General features: G+C 42.2%; 1 long non-coding RNA gene across 1 annotated transcript; it reads right to left on the bottom strand.

The window, feature by feature from the left end:
* Positions 1-8,958: 8,958 nt before the first annotated feature.
* On the bottom strand, positions 8,959-11,810 carry LOC135230164 (uncharacterized). The gene is made up of 3 exons (XR_010320826.1): positions 11,714-11,810; positions 11,113-11,150; positions 8,959-9,900 (listed from the first exon to the last, which is right to left on the bottom strand). It is a non-coding gene; the product is annotated as an uncharacterized LOC135230164 (long non-coding RNA).
* Positions 11,811-27,347: the final 15,537 nt, after the last annotated feature.

Raw genomic sequence — 27,347 nt, 5'->3', positions numbered from 1 at the left:
ACAGGATGCGGTATATTCATAGACTGGAATATTACTCAGCCACAAAAAGGCACCAAGTACTGATACATGCCACAACATGGACGAACCTTGAGAGCATTACGCTAAATGAAAGAAGCCAAACACAAATGACCGCATCGTGTATGATTCCATTTACATGAAATGTCCAGAACAAACCAACACAGACAGAAGTAGATTAGTGGTTGCTACGGCTTGGAGGAAAGGAGTAATGAGGATGACTGTTAATACGCCTTTATTAACAAGGGCCTTTATTTACTGGGCACTGAAAATATTCTGAAGCTAGACAGTGGTGACTGTTGTGCCAAGTCTGCCCATATACTAAAAGCCAAGGTATTGTGCATATTTTCAAAGGCAGTGTTACGGCAGGTGAATTGTATCTCAATAGAAGTATTTGTGATTCCTAAAAGACTAACTTTTCAATTAACATATAGAACCTATAAATCAGTAGGGAAAAAACAATCCAATTTTAAAACGTCTCCCTCCAAAGCAAAGGGAAGGGGGTACATTCCATCCACACAGCTTATTTTTTTATCTCTTCATTATTCAAGTTCTATTCTCATCTTATGTAACTCTAAATTATACAAATAATTGTCTCCATTTTCCTATCCGTTTTCACTATTTAACTAAATAAAGACAGCAACACAGTGTTTTTTATAAAAACCCACCCACATTCACTCAAATCATTTTTTTAGCACTTCTTAGGTGCCAGGTACCAGGATGCTCTGACAAACACAACAGACAAGTTCCTGCCTGCATGGGCCTTCTATTTCTGTGAAGCAGGCAGATCATAAACCAGCCAACCAGCTCTTAATGTAACCTAACATTAAGGAGGGAAACATGTAATTTTGGAGCTATCTCAAGCTGTGTCTCTCTCACAAAGATTTCTCCAAATCTAGTGAAAAGTAAACACCTCGAAGGAACTCTGTGGGGCCAATAAATGTGAAAAAGCCATTTCATTTCAGTTTTGTTTTGTTGCTTTCACCTGCTACCCTGTCATTATTTTTTAATAACATGATTATGGAGCTGACATCAAACTCTCACCACTCGGCTGAAAGAAAAAACCAAACCCGTAGCCACTGAGTCAATTCTGACTCAGAGACCCTATACGACAGAGTAGAACTGCCCCATAGGGTTTCCAGGGAGCAGCTGGTGTTAGGACACAATTCCCTCTTATAAGAATCTGAAAGCTGTTCACTGTGGATGTGGGAGGGACTCAGTAACACTTGCAGAGATTTCCACGTGGGTGGGGTGCTCTAGTGTGAGCATCGGGGGAATGGACCCCATGTGCACATTGCAGCCTTCTGCAGATTATGACACAACAAACATTCACTCTTCATTGACCTACATCTTGTAAGAGAACAGAGGGAATTGTTAGACAGGACCCTTCGAAAATGCAGGACAAGAAATTTTATTGTAACATTAAATGCCAAATAAAATCTTTCTACATTTTTCCCCCTTCCCTACCTCATTTCAAGGAGATAGCTGGACTCACAGTATTGAAGCTCTGAAACTTCAAGACTCTGAAGAGTCTGTGGTAAAAGCCTCAGCTCACTGGGGTGATCACACTGAGGGAACTGGAGCCCAGGGGAAGAGTGACAGTCAGATAGTAGGGTCCTAGACATTGGGAAGGGGTAGGATCTCCTTCTTGATAGTGCCCTGGAATAGGTTACAGCACCTCAAAGGCTGACGCAGGCAGATAAGTAGACAAAACCTATTATGCTGTTGACAGCCCCACCAAGGTTCTCATGCTCCAGCTGAGAATGGAAACAGCTGAACGAATGCTTCTAGAGAGATCACCCACACAGGCTGAGGCAATGGGTGTGTTGAAGGTCTTCTCCAAGCACTGGTCCTTCATCAGACCCTGGGAATTACTGCATATCTGGATGAGGGAGCCCCCTAAAAGTAAGTGAGGTTAAAAACTCCCCTCAATTTTGTAAGCAGGTAGTTCTGAGCCTCAATTCATTTTATTTTTTAAAAAATCATGCTTTTTTTCATACATGATTTTGTGTAGACTCACACTTACAATTCGTATTACTCATTCATGCATTAAGTCAACAAAGATTTCCTGTATTAACAGCTACATATCAGACCCTAGGCCAGATGCTCTCGGTGATGAAATGACTCAGAGAAGTTGCCTCACTGACTGGTGAGAGAAACGGCCAAGTTAACAGGTGTATCAGTCACGTATTGCTGTGTAACAAATGACTCCAAAATATAGTGTCTTAAAAAAACAACCGTTTACTAAGCTCACAATTTTGCAGGTTGTCAATTTGGGGTTCTTCTGATCTGGGTCAGCTACAGTGGCTCGTAGCAGGGCTTATTCATCTGTCTACAATTTGCTTCCAGCTCACCACCAAGCCAGTTTGCCTAAAATCAACTCAGTGAAACCACTAGATCATCTTTCCAATGGTCCCTCATCATTCAGCAGGCTGGCCTGTGGTCATTCCCACAGGTTCTCGGGGTTTAAGAGCAACAAAAGGGCAAGACTCAATGCAAAATCTTTTCAATTCTCTCCTTGTATCTTCTCTGCTACTATGTCAATGGCTGAAGCAACCGTAAGGTCGGCCTTCAACTAACAGGTAGAAGAAGACTCCTACTGCTAATGAAAGGTGTTCTGGAGTCTCATAGAAGGCATGGGCACAGAGAGAGGAAGAATGTGTAGTAAATGCAACTGTGTTTTATGCTGTGGTAAAGGGTTTCCTGGGTACAATGGAGTACAGAGCAAGAAGTGGACTCATCTACCAGGAGAAGATTCAGGGAAGACTACAACCAGGAAGTCATGCCTGAACCAAGTTGGGAATATGACTGAATAGTTAAGGGGTGAAAAAAGGCTGAGCATCCAGGAAGCCCCAGGTATTTTCCAGAGGCTTCAGTAAAAGGGGAAGGATGGCTTGATGAGAAAAGTCTGAGGAAACAGGCTGAAAACACTGGGGCATTTGTTATATTTGTGAACAGGCACAGATTATCTTTTGTTTTATTGTTTCCCTACCATTCCTGCCTCTTCTGTCCTTTGGGGTCACACAAAACAAGCCCCTACCATCCCCATGTTGAAACTTTTGTTTTCCTTGGAGAAGTCTCCTCCCTCCTCATCACCACCCCAACCTTCTTAATTTCTTCCTCAAATGGTCTCCCCATTTGCTGATTTCTCCTCTAAATGGAACCTTAAACAAAGGCAGAGTCTGTCATGGGCTTTCCCCAAGTCAACTCCCAAACTTCCCATTCTGGCTGACCACAAAACTCCTGAGTCTTAGGGTTTCCTGGTGAAGTCATGAGCCTAATCTTTCCAATGGGACAGTTTTCTTCACCTTCACGCTTCACCAGGGAGAGTAGACCAGCAGACGGGAAGGGAGAGAACATCTCCTAGTCAGAGAGCAGAGCCTGTGTGAAGACTCAGAGGCTAAGGAGACCTAAGAGGGGCTCAGAGTGGACATTTTATGAACAGAGCTGGAGAGACATGATTCCAACAGAGTCAAATGAGAGGACTGGGAGAAAGCAGCTGCCCATTATACTGTTATCATTCCCTGTGCTCTCTTTACCCACCAAAGGATAGTAACCCCTTTTACAGGGCAGGGAAAAGTTGCAATTCATTTTTAGTATCTAATCTCCTTCTTCCTACATTGGTGCTAGCACTTCTCAAGCGCCTACCTGACAGTTTCATGTTTTTCTGGTTGCCGTGTTTAGCTTCAAACCGGGCCCATGGAACTCAGCAGTGTCAGCAATGATGTCACACAGGATTACGGAAGCCTTGGTGCCTACTCAGATCTCAGCTGCTTTTTGAAAAGGGTGTCGACCTCAGGTCTTGTGGGAGAGAAACTGTAGCTACTGAATCAAGGAAATTCAGGAGCAAGCCAGAGTCCCCAAGTTATCAAAGGTTCATGCTGGGAGAAGGGATAAAGGTCCTTCAGAAGACCATTATGTTTGGACATCTTCACCCAAGCAGGATGAAACAGTGACACACGAGGAAAAGGCCTTTCTCTAAGACTCTAGATAAAGGTGAGGAAAAATTGTTCCAGATTGATGAGTGCTACAGAACAAAAGGTCTGACTTCCACCAGAAAAGAGAGCCATTGTAGGACAAGATGAAGGGTTTGGGGTGAATGGATAAGGTCATAAGGAAGAGTCTCCTGAGAAAGCACTTTCTGTCATTTAGTAGATAATTAACCAAAGTTTATTTTGTCAATAAGAAATGTAGGAATAAATGAGGGATGAAATGAAAGAATCCAATTGTAAGTTTGAGAGCTTTCCAGAATAGGTGCAGACAAGGCACACTATTGTTCTGGATCTGAACATGACGGAAGGGAAGGAAGCCAGTGGGCAACTGGGGCAGAGAGTATAGGATGGTGGAAAGGCTGGGTAGGAAGAAGCATACTTAATTATTATATTTTCTAATTAGATGGAATTAATATACCATGTGAAGAACTAAGGAAATTACTCAGGAGGTTCTGGGAGTGGTAGGTTGAAGAGCCCAGAACCCATATCATTGAGGGCAGAAGGGCTGTAGACTCCTCCCTAGATCCAGGAACTCCCCTTCCCCTCCTGTGTCTCCTGCCCACCTCCCTCAAGAGCCTAACAACCCCTAACCACAAACATGGCTACAGGATAGAATTTTTTATTTTCCTACTTTTCTTAACTTGAGCTACATCTAGGATCAGTCATGTATCACTCTTTTCAGGCCAGTTTTGTTGCCCTCCCTACTACTATTACCTCTGCTGTCCTCCACCCAGTGCTGCCCTCCACTGGCCCTGCTTCCTGCTGCTTCCTGCTTTTCTGACTGGCCTCTAATACCCTTTGAGAGATCTCCCACCCCATCTTCTGTCTGTCACTGGAGCTTACACTCACCTCCCAAACTCCTTCTCTTTCTTCCTTAACTTGCCAATCCTTCCCTCAAACTCAGAAAAATGCTGACCCTTATGCTGACATATACAAGACCCGCCCCCGCCCACAGGAGGCATGGTTGCGATTTGGCTACTATGGTTTGTGCCATCAGACTCTCAAATGTGGACATCTGTTTCTGCCTCACCCTGAAGGACATGGTAATGGGCTTCTGTTCAGAGAAAGGCAATTTTAATCTCCTGGTGTAGGCTAGTTAAGGGTACGAGGAGAAGTTTTCAATTATACAGAAAAGTACAAATAACGCTGTCTCTTTAAGTATAATTACTTCTATAAAAGCCTTCCCTTAAAAGTAGGATGAAACCTAGTTACAAAGAGGAGACCAATTCTCCTGTTTCAATGCTTACACTCTAAATTTACTAAAAAAAATAACTTTCATAGAAAACAGCTCTTAGAGAAACCATGTATTATCATGAAGGTGCAGAGAATGAGGTAATTTCCATATTCCACAGGAGCAAATTCACTTCCATCCAACAAATGCAAAAAAAAAAATTTTTTTTTTAATGTGGCGATCCTCTGTTTATGTTATAAACTATCACTGGATAAACCTTTGGCTGCTAACTAAAAGGTTGGCAGTTGGAATCCACCAGCCGCTCCTTGGAAACCCTGTGGGGAGTTCTACTCTGTCCTACAGAGTTGCTATGAATTGGAATATACTGAAAGAAAACTGGGAGTTTTTTTTTTTTTTTTAAATCAATGTATTATAATTTTTTGGAAAACTATAGACTTTTGCTATAAGGTAGTACCATCATCGAAATTTTCTGGAGGAGACTTTATTGCCCAGAGTAAATTCCCTAAAGTATGGTCGGTGCCTGGGGAAGAAGAAAGAAACCATGGGGACTGTGGAGGTGGAGGATGGCGGCGATGGAGAGGTCTCCAGGGATCCCTGAGACCAGAGACTTAGGTCACAGTTCAGACACCAGAGCCCAGACAGCTCATGTAAATTAACTCTCCATTATTGCAAGTCTCAACCCAAGAGGAAAGTGTCACTCAGGGTAGAACATGAGAACAAAAAGCCCAAGTTCCAAGCCCAGGAAGATTCCCAAAGTATCAGCGAGGTCTTTTTCAACAGCTTCCACTAGGCAGAATTCTCACTCATCAAATTACTCCAGAGATCAATAGGTCAAGTATGAGTATTTTACCCAAGTGTGTAAGGTCAAGGTGTTAGCCATGGTCTGGCAGACCAGACCAAAACATCTCACACCCCTGTCGGCAAAAGGCCCCTGGTCTTGAGGCTGAGTTTTTGAAGAAAGTGAGTGCCATCAGGTCTGCCCTCAGTCTAACCAACACGGAGTTTCTGGTCAGCATCCTGGAGTCCTGGCAAGAAGAGCCAGGTCCCTCCAGGAGCATATGGAGGAGGAGACAGGGGCTCAAGAGGCTACCACACCTACTGGTGCTGCTGCACATGTGGGAGATCTGGCTGCAGAGGGTGCAGGCATGGCCTCAAGGTCAAAGGAGAAAGCACCTGAAGACGTGCTAGGACTCTCAGACTGAGAGAAGCAGGATGTCTGGACTGCAAAATATGCACCCTTCAGGGAAGAACTTCATTCAGGCTTCTTAAACCCACCTCACCTGGAAGATCCATCCTTTTAGCCTTGTGCCCCTTCCACGCACCCTCTAGTACATGGAGAGATCCAGCCCTAGAGCACCAGGGTGGAAGAAGCCCAGGATAGCTGTCCGAAGACATGAGGTCCACTCAAAAGCCAAGGAGAGAAGAGGATAAGACTCATCTGCAGATGAGGTCTCAGGGCCCTGAGAATGAGCACAATGTTTGTAAGGAAAGAGAAATGGGATTTCAGTGGGACATGGAAGTCTGAGAAAGAGCCTCTGCAAAGATACCTCTAAGGGAGGTGTGATTGTGAAGGTGGGCTGGTCACTGAGTTCTTTGTAGTACAAGGTACCAGACAGAAACCAGACTCTGGGGGGAACCTGCCTGCCGGTGAGCAGTGGGCGTAAAACCCTAAACCAGTGAGAATCGAATCCCTTCCCAGCAGCTTCTGCACAGATCAGTGATGTTTGCTTGGTCTTTCTCTTTTCTGTGGTCTAACCTGATCTGTCCTGAGATCAGAGAATTGGAATAGAAAAGCCTGACTGAGATAAAACGAGCAAAGAGAAGACAAGGCCTCCTAAATGTGGTGAAGACAGAACACAGATAACCAAAGGTGAGGATGTGAAGAAACAGATTGAGTTCCAAGTCCCATCCACAGTATCCCAGGGCCTGGGAATCCCTGGAAGTGCCAGAGGTGTGTACTCCCTGGGAGATGCGACCCCAAGTGTCAGAGGAAGCCCTATGGAGCAAGGAAGGGAGGGCAGGGCCTCTAGCATGGGCACTTCCATACAGGCTGCCCATGTGAATTTCTCAGAGTGACTGTGACAGATCCTGAGAGGGACAGTTTGAGGCAAAGGAAAGTAAGTTTTCTGAAGAGGGGTGAATTCCACCTTCTCCTGATAATGAAACAGAAATCCCGTCCTGCTCAGAGGTACTGAGTAGGAGGGATCGTGAATTCCCATCCTGCACAGTGATTGGCTGGGAAGTTCAACTGTCTAAAGACAATGTGGCCAAAGTCTTCTTTATCTTTCAAAGATATATCTTTAACTTCCTCAAATTCAATTCTGGAAAAAAGCCTAGAATATACAAGTGTGGGTTTTTCAGGAGAGCAACAAGGGGAGAACGTGATAGTGGCATATCAGAGAAGGAGAACAATAGTCTAATGGTCCCCGTGTTACTTAATGAATCACACATGGTGTCCAGCATTCTTCCTTGCCCGTAGACATGTAAATGCAGTAGATATTTTAGCAATAACTGAATTAATCCTCACAGAATTCTTTTTGGCCATTTCGAAGTATAGAGACCAGAAGAAGTCATTAGTTACAAGAGCAAGCAATAATTCGCTGATCTGAATTTTGTTCAATTTCTGTGTTTGCCCTTCATAGATAGATAAAAGTCTCTGAATCTGGCATTGAAGACAGTGTTTTCTCTGTTGTTATGGATTGAATACTGTCCCCCAAAATGTGTGTCAACCTGGCCAGACCCTGATTCCCAGTATTGTGTGGTTGTCCTGCATTTTGTGATCTGATGTGATTACTTATGTGTTGTAAATTCTAACCTCTGTGATGTTAATGAGGCGGGATTAGAGGCAGTTAGGTTAATGAGGGAGGACACAATCTACAGGATTAGGGTGAGTCTTGAGTCAGTCTCTTTTGACATACAAAGAGAAAAGTGAGCAGAAATGAGAGGGACCTCATACCACCAAGGAAGAAGTGCCTGGAGTGGAGCACTTCCTTTTGACCCAGTGTCCACGCGCTGAGAATTTCCTAGGCCAGGGGAAGATGGATGACAAGGACTTTCCCCCAGAGCCACAAAGAGAGAAAGCTTTCTCCTAGAGCTGGTGCCCTGACTTCAAACTTCTTGCTTCTTAAACTGTGAGAGAATAAGTTTCTGTTTGTTAAAGCCATCCACTTGTGGTATCTCTGCTATAGCCACACTAGATAACTAAAAAACACATACATAAAATAGTCAAAAAAAAAAAAAAGTTTCAAATACACACACATACACGTATGATGTTATTAAACTTTAAAAGGTTTTACATTCTTATAACACATTTAACAATAGATTTGTATACAGAAGTTATAATAAGAGCCAGCCCCACATAAGTATATTGTACCTGCTCTCCCAAAGTGTCCAGTGTCCAAAGATACATATGTACCCTTTTACACATTGCTTTTTGCCGGGACACACGTAAGGACATTCATTTGTTTGTTTTTATGGAAATTAGGTCACACTCTACCCATGTTTTTCTCTGAATCACTCTTCACTTGACAATTTCTCATGGTTCCTCTAAATCAGCAGACATGGAAGAAGCACTCTTTTTGGTTCTTCTCATTTTTAACTCCCACCACTCTTCTGTCAGTTTGTTGTACTGTGGTGGCTTGCATGTTGCTGTGATGTTGGAAGCTTTGCCACTGGTATTTCAAATACCACCAGGTTCACACATGGTAGACAGGTTTGAGTGGAGCTCTGGATTTAGACAGACTAGGAAAAAGGACCTAGTGATCTATTTCTCAAAAAAAAAAACTGGCCAGTGAAATCTTACGAATAGTACTGGAACACTGTCTGATTGAATGACAGAGGATAACCCCTTAGGTTGGAAGGCACTCAAAATACGAGTGGGGAAGAGCTACCTCCTCAAAGTAGATCCCACTTTAATGACATTTCCTGATGGGGCACAACTCATAATGAGAAGAAACTGACACAAATATCCATTAATAACCAGAACGTGGAATGAAGGAATTATGAATCTAGGGTAATTGGAAGTCATCAAAAATGAAATGGAATGCATAAAGGTCAGTAATCCAAGGCATTAGTGAGCTGAAATAGCTTGGTTTTGGACATTTTAAACTAGACAATGGTATGTTCTACTATACCAGGATTGAGATACTGAAGAGAACGGCATCATATTCATCGATAAAAAGAACATTTCAAGATCCGTTCTGAAGTACAACACTACGAGCAATAGGATAATATCCACAGGCCTACCAGGAAGACCAGTTAATAAGACTATTATTCAAATTTACACATGAATCATGAATGTGAAAGATGAAGAAGTTGAAGGTTTTTACCAAGTTCTGCAGTTTGAAACTGATCAAACATGATGCATTGATGAATCAAGATGTACTGATAATTACGTGATTGGAATGCGAAGTTGAAAACAAAGCAGACAAATCAGCAGTTGGAAAATAAGGTATTGATGATAGAAATGACACTGAAGCTTACATGATAGAATTTGGCAAGACCAACGACTTATTCATTGCACATACCTTTCATCAGGAACATAAACGGTGACTATACTCGTGAACCATTCCAGGCAGAATAGACAGGAATCAAATTTGTGGAAGGTGATGATGGAGAAGGTCAATATCATGAGTCAGAATCAGGCCAGGGGCTGACTGCAGAACAGATGATCAGTTGCTCATATTCACGTTCAAGTTGAAGCTGAAGAAAATTAAAACAAGTCCATGAGTCAAAGTATGCCCTTGAGTATATCAAACCTGAATTTAGAGACCATCTCAAGAATAGATTTGATGCACTGCACACTAATGATCGAAGACCAGATTAGTTGCGGGATGATAGCAAGGACATCATATATGGAAAAAAAAAAAGTCATTAGAAAGACAGGAAAGAAAGCAAAGACCAAAGAGGATGTCACAAGAGACTTTGAATCTTGCTCTTGAATGTACAGTAGCTAAAGAGAATGGAAGGAATAATAAAGTAAAAGAGCTCAACAGAATACCTGAAAGGGAAGCTGGAGAAGACAAAGTATGATAATACAATGTGAACAGATCTGGAGTTAGAAAACCAAAAGGGAAGAAAACACCTGGCATTTCTCAAGCTGAAAGAACTGAGGGAAATATTCAAGCCTCTAGGTGCAATACTCAAGGATTCTATGGGCAAAATATAGAACAACACAGGAAACATCAAAAGAAGACGGAAGGAATACACAGACTCAATACACCAAAAAGAACTGGTCAACGTACAACCATTTCAGGAGGTAGCATACGATCAAGAGCTGATGGTACTGAAGGAAGAACTCCAAGCTGCACTGAAGGCATTGGCAAAAAAAATGGCTCCAGGAATTGATAGAGTACCAAATGAGATGTTGCAACACATGGATGCAGTGCTGGAGGCGCTCGCTTGTCTATTCCAATATATTTGGAAGACAGCTACCTGACCAAATGACTGGAAGAGATCTATATGTGTGCCCATTCCAAAGAGAGGTGGTCCAACGCAATGAGGAAATTATCGCGCAACATCATTAACATCACACGCAAGAAAAATTTTGCTGAATATAATTTAAAAACAGTTGCAGCAGTACACAGACAGGGAACTACCAAAAATTCAAGCTGGATTCAGAGGAAGACATGGAACGTGGGATATCATTTCTGATGTCTGATGGATCTTGGCTGAAAGTAGAGAATATCAGTAAGATGTTTACCTATTTTTGTTTACTATACAAGCACACTCAATGTGTGGCTCATGACAAATTATGGATAGCTTAGCAAAGAATGGGAATTCCAGAACACTTAACTGTATTCATGCAGAATATGTACGTAGACCAAGAGGCAGTTTTGAGTAGAACAAGGGGATGCTGTGTGGTTTAAAATGAGAAAGTTATGTATCATGGTGGTATCCTTTCACCATACTTACTCAATCTGTATGCTGAGCAAATAATCTGAGAAGCTGGTCTGTAAGAAGAAGAACATGGCATCAGTTTTGGAGAAAGATTCACTAACAACCTATGATATGCAGCTGATACGACCTTGCTTGCTGAAAGTAAAGAGGACTTGAAGCAGTTACTGATGAAGAGCAACCACTACACCCTTCAGTATGGATTACACCTCAACATAAAGAAAACAAAAATTCTCACAACTGGACCAGTAAGCAACACCATGATAAATAGAGAAAATACTGAAGTCATCGAGCAATTCTTTTTACTTGAATCCATAATCAATGCCCACAGAAGCAGCAGTCAAGAATTCAAACAATGTATTGCATTGGGCAAATCTATTGCAAAAGACCTCCTTAAAGTGTTGTGAAGGAAAGATGTCACTTTGAGGACTAAGGTGTGCCTGAGCAAAGCCATGATATTTTCTATCACCTCACATTCTTGAGAAAGTTAGGCAATGAATACAGAAAACCAAAGAACTGATTCACTTAAAATATGGTGTTGGCAAAGAATACTGAATATACCATGGACTGCCAGAAGAATAAACAAAACCATCTTGGAAGAAGTACACCAAGAATGTACCTTAGAAGCAAGGATGGCAAGACTTCGTCTCACGTGCCTTGGACATATTTTCGGGAGGGACCTGTCCCAGGAGAGGCTCATCATGCTTGGAAAAGCTGAGGGTCAGAAAAAAAGAGGAAGGCGCTCAACAACATGAACTGACACACTGGCTGCAAAAATGGGCTCAAACATAGCAATGATTGTGAGGATGGTTCAGGATCAGGCAGTGTTTCATTCTGTTTTACACAGGATCGATGGCCTCTAACAGCAACAACAACTAATATATGCACGTATGCATATATGTGTGTGTGTGTGTGTGTGTGTGTGTGTGTGTGTGTGTGTGTGTGTGTGTGTATACCCATTGCCATCGAGTCGGTTCCAACTCATAGTGACCCTACAGGACAGAGTAGAACTGTCCCACAGAGTTCCCAAGGAGTGCCTGGTGGATTCGAACTGCTAACCTTTTGTTAGCAGCTATACCTATTAACCATTATGCAACTAGGGTTTCCATATATATATATATACACAAACACACACACACATATACACACACTCATATATATGTGTATATATATACATGTTCTCTTCACTAGTTTTGCACCTCTAGAGATCCCAGGCTAAGACATTTGGTACCTACACTGGTTCTAGAGGAACCAAATCTTAAGGATGAGTTTTCTGAATTGATTCTCAAGTCTGGCTAGTCTTAAAGGCACTGATGACTGTCTCCAGAAGTAAACAGGCTATTGCTAATCCATGGTGTGAGGTGACAATAGAAATACGCAAAATACTACTACAACTGGATCAAATATTTGTGAGAGTCAAGGCTCTGCCTGATTACATATTTGATACTTTTCTATAATTTTGTCAGAATAAGAATAATAAGGAAGCTGCTTGGTTGGTCCTGCTTTTGCTAGCCACACTGGTGAATGAAAGAAATGGACTCAAAGCTCAAGTACCACATACAAGATCTGAAAGCTGCCACTTGTGCCCAGAAAGAAAACCATATTTCTTATAGTAACAAGGCTAATGCTGCCAAACATAAACTCAGATTCTTATCTTAAGAGTGACTGAATTAAAGCGCCAGTTGAATATCCAGCCTCAAATGGTGTCTGAAGTTAAAGTGAGGGCACTGATTGGGAAGAAATGGGATCCTGAAACTTGGGATGAGGACATATGGGCAGACAGTCAGGAAGCGGGGGATGATGAACCTCCAATTTCTGTTGAATCGCTCTTCCTAACAGAACCAGACCTCTTACTCCCATCTGAAGAGATTCTCTAACTTTGCCTGCTAAGGCACCCTTCCCAGTAAAACAATTATCCCTTACACCTCCATCTGATGAGATTACCCCAGCTGTGCCTGAAGTGTCTTGTCTGAGTTGTCTCCTGGGGTGGGATCTGGGGCATTGCCTGGGGCATCACCTTAGGCAGATGCCTTATAAGACACGGCTGAACATCCCACTGCCACTGCCCATTTTTGCTTCTAGACCTATACCTAGGCTTCAGTCCCAACAAGCCCCAAAAGCTGAACTATGAAGTGTGACCCAGGAGACGGTATGCTAAACTCCAAAAGAACTGCTTGATTTTTCTAATATATACATACATACAGAGACCTGGTGAATATGTGTGGGAATGGCTATTATGGGTGTGGGATAATGGTGCAAGCAACATAAGGGTGGAGTAGTCTGAGTTTATTGATATAGGCCTAGGAAGCATAGATTCTTCATTCAGTGTTTCAGCTTGAGAGGTTAGAAAAGGATCTCATAGTTTATTTGGCTGGTTTACTGAAGCACGTATTAAGTGGTGGTCTACAATAAATCAAGTGGAAATGGCAGATCTGCCACTGTGTAACGTAGGAGAAGGTATCCAAAGGCTGAGGGAAATTGGCATGTTAGAATGGATTTATTAGGCTGGACCCACAGACCCACACACGGAGTGCCCAGAGGGCTCTCTTTTTACCATAGTGGTGAGGTCCAAATTTGTGAAGCAAGCCCCAGCATTATTGAAGACTTCTGTGGTTGCTATTTAATGTAAGTAAGAGTCCACAGTGAGAACTGCCCTAACTGAATGAAGACACCTAACTACAATGCAGCTGACTGGACCCCATGATGGTAGCATCCAAGTGGTGGCACTCAATCAACAAAGACAAGGTGGGTGTGGTTACCATAACAGACAGTAGAGTCAAAGCAGTAATCAGAATAGTCTGCTCACACGGATTTATGGCATTGGCTACTTAGTCATAGTGTCCCTGGGAGTGCAAGAGTTGGGAAATGTACATCTCCTGGTACCTAGTGTCTTAGATATCTAGTCCTCCTGTAACAGAAATACCACAAATGGATGACTTTAACAAAGAAAATTATTCCCTCACAGTCTAGTAGGCTATAAGTCCAAATTCAGGGTGCCAACTCCAGGGGAAGGCATTTTCTCTCTGTCACTCCTACGAGAAGGTCTTTGTCACCAATCTTCCCCTGGACAAGAAGGTTCTCAGCACAGGGATCCTAGGTCCAAAGGATGCACTGCTCCTGACACTTCTTTCTTGGTGCTACTGAGGTCCCCCTGTCTCTCTGCTCTTTTCTCTTTTATATCTCAAAAGAGATTGACTTAAAACACAACTTAATCTTGTAGATTGAGCCCTGCCTCCTTAACATAACTGCTTCAAATCTTCGCTCATTAACATCATAGAGGTAGGATTTACAATACATTGGAAAATTACATCAGCCGACAAAATGGTGGATAATCGCACAATACTGGGAAGCATGGCCTAGTCAAGGTGATATATACATTTTGGGAAGACAGAATTTAATCCGTAACACCTAGTATGCAGCTATCCACCTGTTAACGCCCTTTTCTCCATACCTGTTTCAAAGTATCACCAGAAACAGCGTGCCTTCTCTCTGACCAGAGTATACAAGGACCAAATAATACAGAGGAATCTCTGTTACGTTTTCTCCATCTTACCATTATTGGCCTCATAGGCAGACCCAGTCACTTAATTGCACAGCAGAATGAGGAGATTAAAGCCCCAACATTCTTGCCAGTGGACCAGAAAGGTAGCTGCTCAGATATTAGAGAGCCTCAGAGAGACAGAGACCAGGCAGCTCAAGAGAGGGATACCATAAAGTTGTTTTTCATACCCCCCCCCACTCCCACAGTTGCATATGCTTTGCTCTGACGCTAAGAAGTAGATCAATCCTTTGAGAACTGCATTATGGGTTAGAACACCAACAAGGTCCCAGACTGAGTGACACTCCCATAGATTACATCCAAATATCACTGCAAAGTCTTCAAAATCTGAACTGACATCTGAGCCACAGCATACAGAAGTTGGGAAAGAACCTGCAGCCTGAACATAACTGGGTCAAGTGATTCCTAAAACAAACAACATCGATATTTTCTGTAAGATTGAAGTAAGACACAGTCCTGGAATCATAGACAAAAACTTTAAAAAGCTACTTTAACCACGCTCAAAGAAGTAACAGGCACACCTTAGAAAAATAGAAAAATACATAGAAACCATTCACAAAGGAAAATTTTAGACAGGAAAAATAGAAAAATAGAGATAAAAAATTCACTTGATCAGCTCTACAGCGGAATGCTGTTGACAGACAAAAGGATCAATGAGATGAAAATAGTTCAATTGAAAATATCCAATCTGAAAACAGAGAATATTGAAAAAAAAAAAATGAACAGAGCCTCAAAAAAATCCAAAAATATCTAACATTTATTTATTGGAATTCCATAAGGTGTAGAGAAAATATCAGGTGTAGAAAAGAGTATTTGAAGAAATACTGGCTCAACACTTTCCCAATTTGTTGAAAGACATAAACTTACAGATTCAAGAAGCTATGCAAACTCCAACAAGTTAAACTCACATAATTTTACGCCCAAATGCCTCACTGCCAATTGTGGAATAACAAGGACCAACTCATTTCACACAGGAAAAACAATTGGAATGACTCTGTATTCATCATCAGAAGCCATGGAGGCCAAAAGGCTGTGAAAACATTTTTTCAACACTGAAAGAAAAGAAACATTAACCCAGCTTTCTATATCCTGTTATTTCTTTCATGAGTAAAGGAAAAATACTGACATTCTCAGGTGAAGGAAAGTTAAGAGAATTCATTGCCACCAGACTTGTTGTAAATGAAACGCTAAAGAAGTTCTTCCGGTGGTAGACTTGGAATTTCAGGAATTACGGAAAGGAACAAAGTCGAAAGTACCTTCTTAAGTTCACCCTTCAGCCAAAGATTAGACAGGTCTGTAAAACAAACAATAACACACGTGAGGTAAGTGTTTCTTAGTTCAATCATGTGTATGAGACCAAAAGTGCAAAACCTGCCCAAAAGCACAGAAAAGAGGGCAGGATGGAACAGGAATCATGGCGGATGGAAATGGGGAACTGGAGCATAGGAGAGTGTTGACACATCATGAGGATTGCAACCAATGTCACAAAACAATTGTGTATAAATGGTTGAACGAGAAACTAACTTGCTCTGTAAAGTTTCAAGTAAAGCACAACAACAAAAAAAAGGGGTAGGTATCTGGGTAAACATATTATGCCATCCCTGCTATCACTGCACAACACGGCACAGGAGTCTCCTCTTTGGAAAGATTTTCTAGCCTGTTGGGAACACTTTGTAATACACTCTTGGTGGCAAATTAGTATTAGAGAATGGGGTTAATTTTGAAAATACCTGAGATGTCTGTACTCAATATGGTGAATAAACTGGATAGTAATGTTTTCAAAGCTAAATGAGGTGTTCTAACAACAAAAAAAATAGGCCTGAATTCCTATGTGGGCAATGAGCCTGCTCCAAAGGCCGTCTGCAGAGAGGCATTTCAGGCATGTCTAGAGAAGCAGGAGCACAGGGGAATGCATGTATCAACCTCCTCCAGGGCCTTCTCTGAGGGGGAAGTACCTGATTTAGTACTAAGCTTAAAAAAAAAGCTTAGTGGTTCATAAATAGTCATTCTGCATAAGGTCTTCAGGTTCAAGTCTGTAATCCAGCTGGGATTCTGTGTGTGCTGCATCTCTGCATCAAAAGAACATGCTTCTAGAAGCAGAATGCCAGGAGAGAGGCGGTTGGGCAGTTGGGGGCGTGGGGTGCTGTGCAGACAGGGGTGCCCGAGGGAGGCACAATATAGTCATTCTGCAGGAGGTCTAGTCATTCTGCATAAGAATTAGAATGCTTCCATCAGTGCACAATAGTTTACATGCAGGACATAAACAAAGTGACTCAAGGACAAAGTCGAACAGTAAACCAATCCACTCCCTGTCAGTCCTTACCTGAGAGGGTCGTCATGAGGATTTCCGGGGATGGAGAAGGACACAGTAAACGTTGAATTATTTTACCTCTTCCTTCCTCAAGAAATAGGTCCCAAGCCCCAAACTCCTCTTCTGGTCTGTATTTAAGCTGTATAATAAAACTGGGAACCAGGCAATCAGCCCTGAGCAGACAGACCCAGAAATATTTCCAGTGCCCCACACCTTTGAGTTCCAGTGAGATCCTGTTCCTAGTCACTAGATTAGCAGAGGAGCTGGAAGACTGAAATTCCTTGCTTTCAGGCAGCTTGGGCTTGAACCAGGCTCTTATTGCTAAAGTCGTATTTCTTTGTGTTAATTTATGATCCTAAACAAATCCGGAGTGTGGAGCTCATTTTGATAACTCCTCATTAGTCTGCACAGACTAGAGTCTGCTCACAGTCAGTGATGACAATGGAGGAAACAAAGTCCCTAGCCCAGAGGAAGGACTGCTCCCCAAATTTGGGGCAGTGCCCCTGGGGAGCATCGGCGAGGTGCACTGTGGCCTCTGTGGCTTTGCCTTCTGCTCCTGGAATTGCACCCTGGGGGCCTCCATATGCGGACCCAGAGTCCATGGGTGACCACAACTCCCGCCCTTCTGGGTCATCATCCGGACGCACGTTGCGATACGCTTCCTGCCCTCCTTTCCAGCATACGCGCTGCGATCACACGTGGCAGAACCATTTCCCAGGTGCAGACCATAGGCTTTACCATCCATGGCCTTAGGCTTCCCCTAGTTCTGGGGGAACCCGCAAGCCTGGCAGGTGCGAGGTTAGCACCCGGCTGGGCGGGCTTGGGCCTGTCTCAGAGGGCTCATGGCGCAGGCGGGTTCCCCCTCCTTGGAGCCCGCGGGCTTGCGGCGGGCAGCCCGACATCTCCTGCCTCCCTCGGGCGCCTCTCTGAGCAGCAGCTCCCCTCCCCCCAACCCCACCAACCGCCCAACAGTCGCACTGCCTGCTTTCTGCTTCTAGAAGCCTGTTCTTCTGATGCACAGATGCAGCACACACAGAATCCCAGCTGGATTACAGACTTGAACCTGAAACGCACAACTTTAAAACTACTAGATTGGGGGGTGGGGGGGTTGGCAGTGAAAAAAGGAAAAAAATTTAAGAAAAGAACAATTACAAAAAAAGTACTGGAAGACTGTATCCTCACATTTTGGACTCAAGAAGGCTGCGGATACACAACTGTTTAGAGAGCATACTGTTGTATCTTTCTTTGCAAATAAGTCTTAGATGAGGGAATTGGTACCAGGAACAGTTGCAGAGCCTGACTTTGGGGAAATCTGGAATTGATGAATTGGCCTGCATGAGGCTACAAGCCCTGATAATCAATATTTAAAGATGAGATTTGAGCAACCTAGAACATGCATCAGAATTTTTTCTAAGTAAATTAGCACTAGAAGATGCCTTTAACCACTAAATAAAATGGGTCAGTAGTTCAAGATCTCCCTACAAAGAAAATGGCAGACCTAGATCGTTTCCAGTCAGGTTCCAGCAAACATGCAAGAAACAGTCATTTTAATCTTGTACATAGTCAACAGAGATTAGAAAGCCATGAGATACTCCCCTAACTTGATTCTTAAGGCTAGTTTAAAAATGATAACAAATTAGAGAAGGAAGGTAGAAGAAGAGTTAGAGGACAAGCACACTCAGTAACTGAGATGCAAAACCCTACACAAGATGCCAGCAAAGGAAATCCAGCAAAGTATAAACCACATAACATGCCATGATCAAGGCGGTTTATTGTAGGCATACAAATTTGAGTGAACATTAAAGATTTAGTAATTTCATTCACCATATGCATAGGTAAAAGAGAAGACATATCCTCACCTCAAGAGATGGGGGCAAAGCAGGTTGATAAAATCCAATCACACGGAGAGATAAGGACTAGGAGTAAACATGGAACAGAAAAGGAGTTCCCGAACGTGGAAAAGTACAACTAGCATGATAGTTCATGGTGACGGGTGGGACATTCTCTTTAAAATTAATAAACAATAAAATAAGGATCCTTCTATCATTTTTATTAAACATTTCACACTGGAAGTGTAAGCTAGTACAAAAAGAGAAAAAGTAAAACTGCTATTCACAGATTATAGGACTGTCTCCATTGAAAACTGTAGAAAATATTGGAATTAATAGTAATCATAAATAAAAAATAAATTGAAATTTCAATGCATCAGCATCAAGCGGACTCTGTCATAACTCTTAGGTGAAAGCAAAGGACACTGATAGGGAAAGAGCAGGTTCGGGTCGGCTAGACCAAGGAGGGAAGAAAATTATTCTGCACTGGGCTGAACTTATAAGCACAGGTATGTGTTAGTTACCTAGTCCCTCCATAACAAAAAATAACACAACTGGATGGCTTTAAAGAACAGAAATTTATTTTCTCACAGTTTAGCAGGCAGTAGTTCGAATTCAGGGCATGTCTGTAGTGGGAGGTCCTTCCTTGTCTACCGCAGCTTCTAGTAGACGCCAGCAATCGTTTGTGTTCCTGGCCTTCTGGATGCATCTGTCTTCTTTGTCTGTCTTCCTCTTCCCCTGTTTGTGCCTGTGTGTATTCTGCTCCTTTTATAACTAAGAAGAGTTAGGCTTAGGACCCACCCTACATTGGTATGACCTCATTCACATAATAAAAGCAGGCCCCCTATTTCCAAACAAGGTCAGATTTACAGGTACAGGGGTTAGGATTTCCACATACATTTTGGAGGGACACAATTCAATCCCTAACAGTTGACTTACCAGATATTCTGGATTGAGAGTACTCGCATGAACAGCTGAGAGTGGTTCTAATTCTTTGCTACATTCGTTGGCTGAAACTTGTCTCAATGGTCACCCATAGGAATGCTGGAGCAATTTATTGTGTAGGACCTAGACAACCATTCCTAATCACGTCCATTGTGTGGAAAAACACACACTCCCATCACTGAAGCCTTGAGGAATTCATCGATAAGAACAGAATGGTGGTTGGAACCAAGAATTGTTTCATAGCCTAGATAACATGGTGTAGCTGGTAGATATCCACATGGAAATGTCAGGTAATAAAACTTCACCCCACATGGGGATGTCAAGAATAATACCAACGGCTAATGTTCATTGAGTGCCTACACTGGTGCCAGGCACTCCCGCGCTTTTTCTTTCATGTTTGCTTTCATGATGGCCATATGAGGAATGTATCATTATAATGCATAAAGAGGTCAATACAGAGAGTTATGCTCACATTTGAATATATGAGTCTGGACCCAGGAGGAGTTTGAATGGATGGAGGTATAAACCTCACGTCCTTAGCTACAAATAGACAGCAGTAAACTCACTGAGGCATCCTAGAGGGAGGGTGTCAATAGAGAGAGGAGTAGGCACCAAGCCCAAGGGTACTCGGGTATCTAGAAGCCTGCCAGGTGAACAGCAGCCAACAAGCCTCTCTGAAGTCCATTGTGGTTCCTGGAGGGCTGTCTGTCCTTTCTCTCAGTTGCATTTCCCCAGTGCTCCTCCCACCTGCACTGGGTTGTCCCCTTCATGAGGACAGGGACAGTATGTACCTTTCACCACTGTATCCGCATAACATAGACTATTTCTGGCCCATGGAATATACCGACTGAATGAAAAATAAACAAAGGATAAGTACGTAAAATCCTTCGTAGTTGATACCTTGGAATACGTTAAGGGGCTTAATGAGTAAGAGGGAGAAAAATTGATCAGGGCTGCTTCTGAGACCATCTCTTAGGCGTAAAGAGTGTTAAACAATAATTAAACAAAGAGATTTAATGGCAGAGATGTATGTTAAAAAGATGTTTAAGTATAGGTTGAAGTTACTAGAAACATGCACATTTATTATTGCAACTATAGTCAAATCGTTAGAAAAACATATACTACATGCACACAGAATATTACGAATTTAATGCCCTCATTAAAAAAAAATTTTATGAGCAAAGACTAATGTTGAATGAAAATATCAGGATATAATATCTGTGTTAATATACATAAATGTGTGCGCTAATACACACATAAAATCAGTTGCCACTGAGTCAGTTCTGATTCATGACGACACCAAGTGTGCCAGAGTAGAACTGTACTCCATAGGGGTTTCAGTGGCTGGGTTTTCGGAAGTAGACTGCCAGACCTCTCTTTCATAGCAATTCTGGGTGGACCTGAACTCCAACTTTCTGTCAGCAGCTCAAGATATTAACCACTTTGCATCAACCAGAGACTCTAATACACATACATGCCAATATAAGTAAGATAACAGACATATCGGAACGTTAATAATTTATTCTATGCCTTACGTATGTTTTCTTGTTATTTATTGCATACTTTCCCATTGCTTCCAAGTTTTTGAGGAATAGAATGTACTTCTGGAAAAATTCATGAGAAATTTTTAATGAAATAATTAACAGAAACAGAATGAGTAAATCTGTGGCGAGGCAGCCCATGAACCCAAGATTATAGTAACACTGGTATGAAAAGGAGAATTGTAGAGTCCTGAAGCTCAGTGGTCCCATGCATCCATCAGGAAAGAGGGAAGAGCAAATAAACAAGGAGAAAATACAGTGAGCCAGAGGAGTGGGAGCCCTCTGTTGTGGGCACAGTTTTCTCATGAAACTTTAGATGGGCACAATGGGTGGGATTATCCACTTCCATCATACAAACATTTTTATTACCCTTGATTTTAACGGAACTATGTTATAAAAACAAATGATAAAATAAAGTATAATAAAAGAATAAATCTCATCAGTGGACTACTATCATTTTCCCCGGCCACTGATTTTTTTACTGAGGAGGGCAGGAGACACACATGGGAAAGAAGATGGAGCAGTGTGAAACACTCATGCTAAGTGAGGAGGGGAGTGTTTCTGAGACAGGCCTTAGCTGCTACCACCTAGGGTGCACGACGAGCTGTGCACGACCAACTGGAAGAAATAATACTATCTCTCTATGCCTACTCTAGCTCATAACAAATTATGCATAACATGGGGAAGAATGAGAATTCCAGGACACTTAACTGTTCTCATGAGAAACCTATACATAGAACAAGAGGCAGTCATCTAAACGGAGCAAGGAATATAGCATGGTTTAAAGTCAAGAAAGGTGTACATCAGCGTTGTATCCTTTCACCATATGTATTCAATCTGTATGCTGAGCAAATAATCCGAGAAGCTGGACTGTATGAGAAGAATAAGGCATCAGGATTGGAGGAAGACTCATTAATAACCTCAGATATGCAGATGATACAATCTCCCTTGCTGAAAGTGAAGAGGCCTTAAAGCATTTACTGATGAAGATCAAAGACTACAGAATAACAGCCTAACAACTGGACCAATAAGCAACATCATGATAAACAGAGAAAATGTCGACGTCATTAAGGGCCTCATTTTACTTTGATCCGCAATAAACACCCACGGAAGCAGCAGTCAAGAAATCAAACGACACACTGCATTGGACAAATCTGCTGCAAGAGACCTCTTTAAAGTGTTCAAAAGCACAGATGTCACCTTGAAAAGTAATGTGCGCCTGACTCAAGCCATGGTGTTTTCAGTCGCCTCATACGCACATGAAAGGTGGGCAATGAATAAGGAAGACTAAAGAAAAACTGAAGGCATTGAATTAAGGGGTTGGCAAAGAATATTGAATATACCACGGACTGCCAAAAGAATGAACAAATCTGTCATGAAAGAAGTACAGCCAGAATATTCCTGAGAAGCAAGAATGGCCAGGCTTCATCTCACATATTTTGGACATGTTGTCAGGAGAGATCAGTCCCTGGAGAAGCAGGTCATACTTGGTAACAAGTGGCCACAACAATTGGCTCAAACATAACAACGACTGTGAAGGTGACAATAGGTAGTTTCACATACAATTTAACCCATATGAATTAAAATTTAAACAATTATTTCATGCCTTTTTGTAGCGGTTTTAGAATATACAATTAAAATAAATGTAAATAATTATTAGAAAAAATCTCTGAACATAAAATTTAATTTTTTTAAGTCACTGCTCCATACCCCAAATCTAAATGGCTTGATATAAAGCACTGGTCTTTGTGATTCACAAAAAGCAGGTACCAATTCCTGAACAAGAACTGAAGTGACAGGAGAAACTCCTCATGCTGTTAGAGCCCTGAGTATGGGCCCTAATCCAATAATCTGTCTTCATTAATTCCTTTTCATTTCATCTCTGTGAAAGAGGGGAGGGAGAAGGTGAGAGAGGGTTACATGTGCCTATTCTGTTCTTTAGCATCTAGTTCACTGCCAGGAACAAGTACTCGTAAGAGTCTACAAAACGTTAAAGTACAAATAAGGAGGAAAACCTCCTAGTATATATATGTATTAGGTGGCACAAAGAGTTAAGTGCTCAGCTACTAACTGAAAGGTTGGCAGTTTAAATCCACTCAGTTGCCTTGGAAGAAAGGCCTGGCAATCCAGCTCCAAATGGTCACAGCTATTGAAAACCATATGGAGGGCAGTCCTACTCTGAAAACTCACGGGGTCGTCATGAGTGAAAATCTACACAATGGCAACTGGATTGGTAATCTATATATGGCATAAAGGTTGGGAAAATTAGTTTCTGAACATATACACGGCATATAGAATACACTGTACATTTAGTATCATGTGCCAAAACCCACTGTCATCAAGTCGATTCTAACTCATACTGACCCCAAAGGACAGAGTAAAACTGCCACATAGGGTTTCCAAGGCTCTAAGTCTTCACTGAAGCAGACTGCCACATCTGTCTCCTGCAGAGAGGCTGGTGGGTTCGAACCACTGACCTTTCAGTTAACAGCCAAGTTCTTTAACCACAGAGCCACTAGGGCTCACTGCTGTCATGTACAGTGATTACATAAGCAAATTCTGAAACAAACTGCCTGGGTTTAAATCCTAACTCAGTTTATCAGCTGGGTGATCTGGGCACGTTACTTTACCTCTCACTGCCTCAGTTTCCCATTTCTAAAATGGATCTTATGCAAAAGGTTGTTACGCAGGTTAAATAAAACACACAAGGCACTTAGAAAAAGGCCTTACACACAGAATGAACACAATAAATGTTAGTTTTCATAATTATTAAGGGAATACAAACAAACGGCTAGGTTGAAGGAACTTCCACTGAGAAAGAGTTGAGTTCCAAAATTCGTGTGTAAAGTCATTTACATCAACTGTTAAAGTTGTATGTTTAGATTCAAGTGATTACTGAGGTATGTTATGATCTTGAACAGAGTTCTGGGGACTATACAGGCTGACTCTGCATGCCCTTCTCCCGCACATCCATTCCATCTCCCTTGGAGCCCAGACATCATGTTCTCAATTAAACCCCTCCCACACTGGTGGTGTACTGTTTAAGAGCTATGGCTGCTAACCAAAAGGTCATCAGTTCAAATCCACCAGGCGCTCCTTGGAAAGTCTATGGCACAGTTCTGCTCTGCCCTATTGGGCCGCTATGAGTTGGAATAGACTCAGTGGCAATGGGTTTTTAATGGGTATGAGTTAACTGTTCAGTGCTTAAAGACATACCAAAAGCAACCACTAACACAAAAGTATAGTAAAAGTTTTTATTTTAGAATAGCAAAACCTTTTTCTAACACAGTGGTGAATTAGGGTGGGCTGTGGATCAAGAGGAGCCCTGGTGGCATAGTGGTTAAGAGCTCAGCTGCTAATCAAAAGGTCAGCAGTTCGAATCCACCAACTAGTCCTTGGAAACTCTATGGGGTAGTTCTACTCTATGCTATAGGGTCTCTGTGAGTTCAAATCAACTAGGGTCTCTACGGGTTGGAATCAACTTGATGGTGACAAGTTTGGTTTGGTGGGTGTCATGGATTGAATTATGACCCTAAAAAACGTGAGTCTCAACTTGGTTAGGCCATGATTCCCACTATTGTGTAGTTGACCTCCATTTTGTGATTGTAATTTTACTTTAAGAGGATTAGGGTGGGATTGTAACACCACCCTCACTCATGCACGTTTCCCTGTGGTGTGACCTGCACCACCTTTTATCTCTCCAGACATAAAAGGAAAGGGAAGCAAGCAGAGAGTTGGGGGCCTCATACTATCAAGAAAGCAGCACCAGGAGCAGAGCATGCCCTCTGGACCCAGGGTCCCTGCACCTGAGAAGCTCCTTGACCATGGGAAGGCTAAGGACAAGGACCTTCTTCCAGAGCCGAAAGAGAGAGAAAGCTTTCCTTTAGAGCTGATGCCTTGAATTTGGACTATTAGCCTACTTTAATGTGAGGTATTAAATTTCTCTCGCTTAAAGCCATCCACTCATGGTATTTCTGTTATGGCAGCATTAGATGATGAAGACAGTGGGTCAAGGTGGAAGGGGTGGATGAAGGACAAAAAAAGAAAAATGGACAACAGGAGAAATATAAGAATTCAGAGAACTGTGAAAATTTAATTCCTGAATATACTTTCTTTCCCCTCCCTATAACTGGAAGGACTTTTCTCATATACAGCATATATAAGTAAATCCTTGCAATATTTAAAACACTTAGATTTTTGTAAAACTCATTCTCTGAAAACTCATGGTGGCCCCATTAATTTGTGGCTTAAAAACAACTCAGAACTAAAAAGAAGCATAAATAAATAAATAAAGGCACTGCTGTCATTTGCGGGTGATGTTCTTTTCCTGCTATCCACAACCCACACACTCGGGAGTTAATTTTCCAGGGTCAGCATTCATAGACCATCCTCTTTCTCTTACCACCACCCCACCACACTTAATTATTTAGAAAAGGCAGGGCCAGTCAGTGTTCCAAACATCAAGTTTTCTCTCCAAAATGCCAACTCGCACTTGGGGAAGCAGGCTACATTCTCAGCTATCAGCACTTCCACTAGCCCCTGCAGATAAGGAACATGTCTCCACTTAACTGTTCATCGTAATAATAATAAAAAAAAAATAGTAAAAACCTGTTTCTTCAAACAAAACAAAACAGGCATTTCCCTATTACCCACCCACCCCACTCTCCCACACCCAGTGCTCCCCCACCACACACACACTCAAATATTTCATACCAAGTGTATGTCCCAAGCACGGGGTCTGGCTTCGCTTTTCTTTTACACCCCTTGGAGGCCTCTGGAGAAACCATACCTTTGGTTGGCAATTCCCTGAACCCTGCCTATTCAAGCTGGCACTTATTCAAAAAGGCAGGTGAGTCTTCAAGTCAGGGTTTTAAAAGGAATTTAAGAGGAATCAGGTGATATGCCTACTCACCCTCAAGTTTCTCAAAGGTAATAATTTCTTGAGATGTTTACAATGTCTCAACTATGGGTTAATTAAATCCCTTAGGATGGTGGGCATGCGAAAATCCTCCATCTCAATGCCCTCTATTTTGAAAAAAAATAGGATAAATCTCCAAAATTACAAATTTGAATTTCTACATACTTGATTGAACTAAGGAGTAAGTTCCTTACGTGTGTTATTCTTGGTCTGAGTCCTGGTGGTGCAGTGGTTAAGAGCTCAGCTACTAACCAAAAGGTCTGCTGTTTGAATCCACCAGCTGCTCCTTAGAAACCCTGTGGGGTAGTTCTACTCCATCCTATAGGGTTGCTAAGAGTCAGAATCCACTGGATGGCAATTGGTTTGTTTGTTTTTCAATCTTTGGCTGAAAGGTGGACTTTGTTATCAATTTATTAAATCAACGGGTAATTTGCTGGATATTTCTCATACAGGAACTTATGATGTCTTCAAATCCAGCCAATCAGGTTTAGGAAGAGAGAAATTTCTCTACCTTAGCCTCCCTGCCACTCCCACACCTTTTTCATTGATTTCCATGCCCTGTTTAAGTAACATCACTCATCACTTCTCACTGTCTAGGTTATTTGCGCTAATTCAGGGCAGTCAATTCCACCTGAGCCCTAGGATACCCTCATTTACATACTCTGCCCTGTTGTTCCTTCACCAATGGCTGACCTCACATCTCCCCTTGAATGTCTACTAGGCATCTCAGACTTAATGTGGTTCAAATAAAATTCTTGCTCCAAGTGTCTTATTTACCTCCCAGTCTTCCTTATCTAAGCAAATGTTCTCACTATCCTCTGGGTTGTTCAGGACAAAAACCTAGGAATCATCCTTGATTTCTCTCCTTTATTCAAATCTTGCATCCAATCCATTGACACATATTCTGGACTCTTGGCTCTACCTTAAAATAAATCCTGACTCTATCCACTTCTCACTACCTCCACCTTACAGCCACCATCATCTCTTGGTTAAAACTGGACTCCATGCCACTGATCTTCCCTCTTACATTCTACATAACAGCATCATTTCAGCGGCTTCTCATGGCGATTAGGAAAAATTCCCAAATGCTTCCCATGGTCTTTCATGATGCAGGGCTTGCCCACCATACTAACAGTCCTCCCTCGGTTCA

This window comes from Loxodonta africana, unplaced genomic scaffold, assembly GCF_030014295.1.
Source record: "Loxodonta africana isolate mLoxAfr1 unplaced genomic scaffold, mLoxAfr1.hap2 scaffold_815, whole genome shotgun sequence".
Taxonomy (NCBI): domain Eukaryota; kingdom Metazoa; phylum Chordata; class Mammalia; order Proboscidea; family Elephantidae; genus Loxodonta; species Loxodonta africana.
Note: the sequence above shows the minus strand (reverse complement) of the source record. Positions and strands in the feature narration are given on the sequence as shown.